The sequence below is a fragment of the Mastomys coucha genome, unplaced genomic scaffold (assembly GCF_008632895.1).
Source record: "Mastomys coucha isolate ucsf_1 unplaced genomic scaffold, UCSF_Mcou_1 pScaffold15, whole genome shotgun sequence".
Lineage (NCBI taxonomy): Eukaryota > Metazoa > Chordata > Mammalia > Rodentia > Muridae > Mastomys > Mastomys coucha.
Window position 1 is genome coordinate 135,727,032 of NW_022196897.1, and position 7,665 is coordinate 135,734,696.

The window sequence follows — 7,665 nt, forward strand, 5'->3', positions numbered from 1 at the left end:
GGATTTGTTTTATTTAAGATTTTATGTGTATGGAAGTTTTGACTGCCTGTACATTTATGTATCCCCTGCATGCCTGTTGCTGTAGAGTCCAGAAAAGTGAGATAGATCCCCATAGAAATGGAGTCACACCTGGATGTGTGTCTTGTGGATATGGGGGATCAAACCTGGGACCTCTAAAAGAGCAGCCAGTGCTCTTAACCACTGAGACCCCTTTCCAGCCCCTTGACATGCTATTTCAATGCTGCTGATAGCAAATAATTAAAAAAAAATCTCCCTTAAGCCACGTAGAAAGAAAAATAATGACTTCAAAAACAAACACAAACATTCTAATGATGTTGGAAAATGAGAAGTAACTGTGACACCTCTCTTCTTGGCTGTAGCTCTTCCTAGGAAAATCTATGCTACCACTTGGAATTTCATATATGAATTTTAATACTTACCCTAGTTAAAATTTCATTAACACAACACAACACAACACGCACACACACACACACACAAACACAGAGACACACACACACACATACTCGCACACAAACCCACATTAAAATGATAAATTAGTCACTGTTCTTTTGTTGTGGAGACAACACAACCACTGCAGCTCATAAAAGAAAGGATTTAATTGTGGATGCTAAAAAATCCATTGGTTTCTGATTTTATTTCCTACAATAAAACTAACATGAAGACTGTTAAAAAGGCAGAGAGTTAAAGACGCTAGAAGGAACCAATTTCATTACTAGAGGTCTAGGGGATGATGCATTTACCTCAATGAAGTCTAAGACTGAGGTCTTAATCTGAGGGGAAGATTCAGAAAGGCTCATGACTTCAAGAAGTGTGACAAACGGGGCAATAGAAATAAACTACCCTTAATGGAATCCTAAGCAAAAATAAGATTTTCTTTCTTTGCAGAAAGAAGACCACTGATAAGAGACAGTGTTAAATTTTCCAAATGGAGAAAGGTCTTTCCACTTGAATTATGGCTCCTGTGACAAACAGTTCTTCCTAAGATTGAATGATCAGATCCCAACCAGCTGCTGCTAGTCACTCCATTCAGAATTTTTATTATGTTCAAGTTTGTTTGTTTCTCTCTCTCTCTCTCTCTCTCTCTCTCTCTCTCTCTCTCTCTCTCTCTCTCTCCCTCTCTCTCTCCCTCTCTCTCCTTTCTTTCTTCCTTCCTTCCTTCCTTCCTTCTTTCCTTCCTTCCTTCCTTCCTTCCTTCCTTCCTTCCTTCCTTCCTTCCTTCCTTCCTTTCTTTCTTTCTTTCTTTCTTTTTATAATATTTTTTCTCTGATGGCAATGCCACACCACACATTGTGAACAACTGAAGTGAGTGTTGTGATTGGAGCTCAGGCAAGCTCCAAGTATGCAATGTGGCCCACAAAGGGGAGAAGCAGGTAACTTAGCAACAGAAAATTGGAAGTGTGGGTCTTCCCCCTGATCAGAGTGCAGAAAAAGGGAGCAGTAAGCAATTGGAGGACAGACAGGAGTGGTACTGAAATGCAAATTTCTACAGATCCAGGAAAGGACTGGCCTCAGTCTGTCCACCTGTGCCTGGAACCATTCCCGTGTCCCTTCAGCACACTCTACGCCTGTGGGTGTTGTTTATGTCACTCCAGGTGAACTAGCCAATCAGAACATCCAGGCGGATCTGCCAATCAAAAAAGAAGGCAGCCTGTTCCGGCCGCCATCTTGCAGTTCCTCTTTTAAGCTGAAAGTGGTGTTTCTGCTTTATATGTTCTGTGAGCTGTGGGGAGTTCAGTCAAGCTCAGAAATCCCAACATGGTAAGTGCAGGGCTGTCTCCCAAAAAGGGAGGAGCAGGAGGCTGAGAAGAGGGGGCTGGTGTGCTTGGTCGTCCCTGGGGCTCGGTGGTAGACAGCAGCCTGACAGAAGCTGTGAGTTGTGAGGGTCCTTGTGGTCTTGTTCTCTCTCTGGATCCCTCGGTGGGCTTGGCATAACGTCCCTGGGGTGGCTGCATCTACACAAAACATTTGGGGTAGGGGCTTCTGTGTAGAAAAACCCTTGGCAGGATGGCAAACTCTGAAAGCCCTAATTTCTCTAGTATCTTCAGGAAGTTTTGGCCTTAGCATTAAGATGTTTTACATGTAAGTATAAGATCCATTTAGAGTTAGTGTTGTGGACTGTAAAAGGCATCTCTTGTATTGGATGGCACTCCAATAGTAAGCTGCGATGTAGGAGAGTAAAATTGATGTAAAGGATTTACTAATGCTTGTAGTGACAGCAAGTAGAATGTAGGTGAGGGAGGACTGCCTCTAAAACATCACACAAATATATGCTATGCTAAAAAGGCCTATTGGAGAATAAGATGTGAGTATATTTGTGTTAGGGTACCAGGATTGTCCAGGCATTTGTCCAAAATCCGTAAGATTGGAGACAACTCTGGTTTATAAGCATGAACTAGGCACATCATGATATCAAAGAACAGGCTTCTAACAAGTCTCTAAGGAGACATATAGGGTCACAATCAACATTAAGGCCTAGTGTGCCATAAACGTCCAGTTGTCTTGGAAAAAGGATAGTTCTGCTACATAGGCAAGACTACACTTGGGGACTATTCTTTGAAAAGAAAAAACAGGTCACCAGTGGTGGCCCAGGCCTTTATTCCCAGCACTTGGAGGCAGAGGCAGGTGAGTGTCTGAGTTCAAGGCCAGCCAGGCCACAGTGGTATGACTCATGGAAATTCAATTCCAGGGTACAAAAGGAGTTTCTATGTTGCAGAATTTCTCAGGTGTGCACGGTGATGGGTAGGTGGATAAGACAGATTGCACATCTTGTGACATCATCCATGTAGTAGGAAACAGACATTAAAATGGTCTTCAACATTGTTTTGTGTGTGGGCTTCAGTGGGGCTGGGTTTGCATGAAACCACAAGGTGTCATGAGGAGCTGCAGAGTCATAGCCCACCTTTCTGATAACTTCCCTTTACAGAGACAGCTCTAGAGCATGGGGCAGAAGTATAACAGTTTATGGAACTAATTAAGTTTTTTATAAGAATGTTGATGTCTGTTTATTTAATGTGTATACTCATACAATCACAGGTAACGTAGGTCAAGTTCACATTTCTCCTCATGTAAATTATTTAGGTACTTAGATGAAAACTTGAATATATTTTTAGGCTTATGTTTTTGACTTTTTGTCTCCATCCTCACTTCTTTTCACAAACATTATTCATATTCTTGATTATTGTATCTTTGTAGTAAGGTCAGAAGTCACATTGTCCCAGTGTGTGTATCATTTCTTTATATTCCTATTGAGACTTCTGAGTTTTCTCATGACATACAGCTTTGACATCGATGATCCTGTTATACATTTTTAGTCATTATTTCTCTGTTTTTTAAAATTATTATTATTATTATTTATTAACAGTCCAGCCATTGCCCCCGCCTCCCAGTCTCCCTCTCCCACAGTTCCTCATCTCATTCCTTAGAGGCTCCTGTCTCTAAGCACACCATAGCATCATTAATAGTGTCAGGCCTTAGTGGCTCTCCAAGAGATGGATGCAAAGTTGAACCACTCACTGTACTGTCTTTCCCTCAGTCTCTTCTCCAGTTTTATTCCTGCAGTTCTTTTAGACAGTAACAATTCTGGGTCAGAAATTTTGACTGTTGGTTGGTAACCCTATCCCTCCACTTGAGGCCCTGTCTATATACTGGAGGTGGACTCTCCCCACTGTTGGGCATTTCATCTAATGTCCCTCTCCTTGAGTCCTGAGTGTCTCTAACTTCTCTGGTACTTTCTAGATGGTCCCTCAACTCTCACCTCCCAAAGCTGCATATTTCCATTCATTTTACTGGTCCTTTGGACTTCTCTCCTGTCTCCTCCTACCCCCATACCTCATCCTGTTCTCCTTTTTCTTGTCCATGGACCCTTTGCCACCCAGATCCACCTCCCACCCAGATCCCCCCCCCCGCCTCCACTTTTATTTTTCCCACTTTTTTTCTTTTTTTTTTTTCGAGACAGGGTTTCTCTGTATAGCTCTGGCTGTTCTGGAAATCACTCTGTAACCCAGGCTGGCCTCAAACTCAGAAATCTGCCTGCCTCTGCCTTCCAAGTGCTGGAATTAAAGTCGTGCGCCACCACTGCCCTGCGATTTTTCCCACTTCTAAGTGAGATTGAAACATCCTCACTTGAGACTTTTTGCTTATAAAATTTCTTAAGTTCTGTAGCTTATATCCTAGGTATTTTCTACTTTTTGGCTAATATCCACTTATTAGTGAATACATACCATGCATGTCCTTTTGTGTTTAGGTTACCTCACTCAGGGTGATATTTTCTAGTTCCATCTATTTGCCTGCAAAACTCACAATATACTCATTCTAAATAGCTGAGGAGTATTCAATAGTGTAAATGAACCACGTTTTCTGTATGCATTCTTCAGGTGACATCTTGGTTGTTTCCAGCTTGTGCCTATTATAAATAACAATGCTATGAACATGATGGAGTACATTTCCTTGTGGTATGCTCGAGCATCTTTTGGGTATATGTCTAAGATTGGTATAGCAGGGTTTTCAGGTAGATCGATTTCCAATTTTCTGAGGAACCTCCAGATTGATTTCTATAGGGTCCTAGTAGTTTGCAATTCCACCAGCAGTGTAAGAGTGTTCCTCTTTCTCCATATCCTTGACAATGTGTGCTGTCACCAGAGGTTTTGATTTCTGATTGGTGTAAGGTGATCTTTCAGGGTGGTTTTGATTTGCATTTCCCTGATGACTAAGGACTTTGAACATTTCTTTCAGTGCTTCTAGGACATTTGAGATTTCTTTGTTGTGAATTCTCTGTTTAGCTGTTTACCCCATTTTTAAATTGGGTTGGTTGGTTTTTTTAGAGGTTAGTTTTTTGAGTTCTTTGTATATTTTGAATATTAGACTTCTGTCAGTTGTGGGGCTAGTGAAGATTTTTTCCCAATATGTGTGTTGGTGATTTGTCCTATTGAAATTATCTTTTACCTTAAAGAATCTTTCAGTTTCAGGAGGTCCCATTTGTCCATTGTTGATCTTAGAGCCTGAGCCATTGGAGTTCTCTTTAGGAAGTTCCCCCTGTGCCATACATTCATCTATAGTTCCTGACCACTTTCCCAAGTTTTCATTTCCAGAGTTGCCTCCATTTGTGATTTCTTTGTTGTTTCTACTTCCATATTTAGGTCTTGTACTCCTTTGTTCATTTCCTTCACCTGTTTGGTTGTGTTTTCCTGTATTTCTTTAAGTGAGTTATTTATATCCCCCTTAAACCTCTCTATTTTCTTCATGAGATAGGATTTTAGGTCAGAATCATGCTTTTCAGGTTTGTTTGGATATCCGTGGCTTGCTGTGGTGGGAGCACTGGGTGATGGTGCCACAGTATATTGGCTTCTGTTACATATATTCTTGTGCTTGCCTGTTCCCATCTGGTTATCTCTGGTGGTGTTAACTGGCCTGTGTGTCTCTATCTGGAGCCTACCTCCTGTGTCCCTGGGTTGCAGCAAATCTTGTGGGAGACATATAGACTGTGGGGTGTTGAGAGGTGCCGACCTGTGGAGGTGCAGACCAAATGGAGATAGGGTTCACTCAGAGGGGTGGGGGTCCAGTGTCCATTGGGCTCCCTGGGGCTTCCATCTACTCCAGTTATTTGAGCTGGCCTCTTACCTGTCACTCTGCGTGCAGCAGATCTCCTGGGAGAACTGTAGACAGTAGGGTGTTGAGAGGGGCCAAGGTGCTGGAAGGGAGATGGGTTTTGCAGGGAGGGGAGCATCCTGCATCTGCTGGGCTTCTTGTGGTTCCCAGCTTCTTTGGACATTTGGGTGGGTGTCTTACCTTTTACCCTGGCTGGCTGCAGCAGATCTCCTGGGAGACCTGCAGACTGTGAGGTGTTGAGAAGGGCAGACCTCCAGATTGATTTCCAGAGTGGTTGTACCAGTTTGCAATCTCACCAGCAATGGAGGAGTGTTCCTCTTTCTCCATATCTTCAAAAACATGTTACCTGTGGTTTTGATCTTAACCATTCTGATTGGTGTAAGGTGTAATCTCAGGGTTGTTTTGATTTGCATTTCCCTGATCACTGAGGACTTTGAACATTTCCTTAGGTGCTTCTCAAGTATTTGATATTCCTCTGTTCTGATTTTTCAGTTTTGTTCTATACCCCCTTTTTTTTTAAATTGGGTTGTTTGGTGGTTAGCTTTTACAGTTCTTAATGTATGTTTTGGATATTAGCCTTCTAAAGGATATAGGGTTAGTGAAGACTTTTACCCCAATCTGTAGTTTGACAAATAATTGTCTTATTGACTATGTCCTTTGCCTTAGAGAAGTTTTTCAGTTTCATGAGATCCTATTTATCAATTCTTGATCTCAGAGCATGAGCCATTGAAATTCTGTTTAGGAAATTTTCCCCTGTGCCAATGAGTTCACTTTCCTACTTTTGCCTCTATTAGGTTGAGTGTATTTGGTTTTATATTGAAGTCCTTGATCCACTTGGACTTGAGCTTTGTGCAAGGTGACAAATATGGGTATATTTTCATTTTTCTACATACAGCCAGTTGGACCAGCACCATTTATTGAAGATGCTTTATTTTTTCTGTTGTATATTTTTGGTATCTTTGTCAAAGGTCAAGTGTGTGGTTATATTTCACAGTCTTCAACTCTATTCCATTGATCAACGTGATTGTCTCAGTACCAATACAGTGGAATCTTTACCGCTATTGCTCTGTAGCGAAGCTTGAGGTCACTGTCAGTAGGACAAAACGGCAACCAACAAATTGGGAAAAGATCTTTACCAACCCTATATCTGATAGAGGGCTAGTATCCAAGGTATACAAAGAACTCAAGAAGTTAGACTCCAGAAAACCAAATAACCCCATTAAAAATGGGGTACAGAGCTGAACAAAGAATTCTCAATTGAGGAACTCCGAATGGCTGAGAAACACCTAAAGAAATGTTCGACATCCTTGGTCATCAGGGAAATGCACATCAAAACAACCCTGAGATTTCACCTCACTCCAGTCAGAATGGCTAGGATAAAAAACTCAGGTGAGAGCAGATGCTGGAGAGGTTGTGGAGAAAGAGGAACATTACTTCATTGCTGGTGGGATTGCAAACTGATACAACCACTCTGGAAATCAGTTTGGCAGTTCATCCGGAAATTGGACATAGTACTACCAGAGGACCCAGCCATACCACTCATCATTTTTTTTAATTAGTACTTATTCATACAATTTATCTGATGTGTGCTCATTACTGTTGAACTGTTTCCTTGGGTGTTTTTATGTCCCCTAACTGACTTTCATGTGGAAGGCTTCATCCTACTCAAGGGTGGAGAAATGACAGAGGTGAAGCTCATTCATTATTCGGTTTCCTTCTAAATGCCTTGATTACATCAGAGCATTTGTGTCAGGGAGCAAGTGGAGGAATAACCAGAATCATATGACTATATTCTCAATGAAGTATATATTTACAATGTTCTCAGCAATATATTTTCTTTTTTTTAATATTAGATATTTTCTTTATTTACATGTAATTTTCTCCTTTCCCATTTTTCCCTCCAAAAAACAAACAAAGAAACAAACAAAAACAACAAAAACAAACCCCAGTTGCCTCCTCCACCCCAAGCCTTCCACCCCACCGTCTCCCACTTATTGGCCCTGGCATTCCCCTACACTGGGGCACAGAACCTTCACAGGG

General features: G+C 41.6%; 1 pseudogene; it reads left to right on the plus strand.

Moving 5' to 3' along the window:
- The first annotated feature begins 1,682 nt into the window (after positions 1-1,682).
- The window catches only part of LOC116091124, a 14,901-nt pseudogene continuing 8,918 nt past the window's right edge, over positions 1,683-7,665 (plus strand).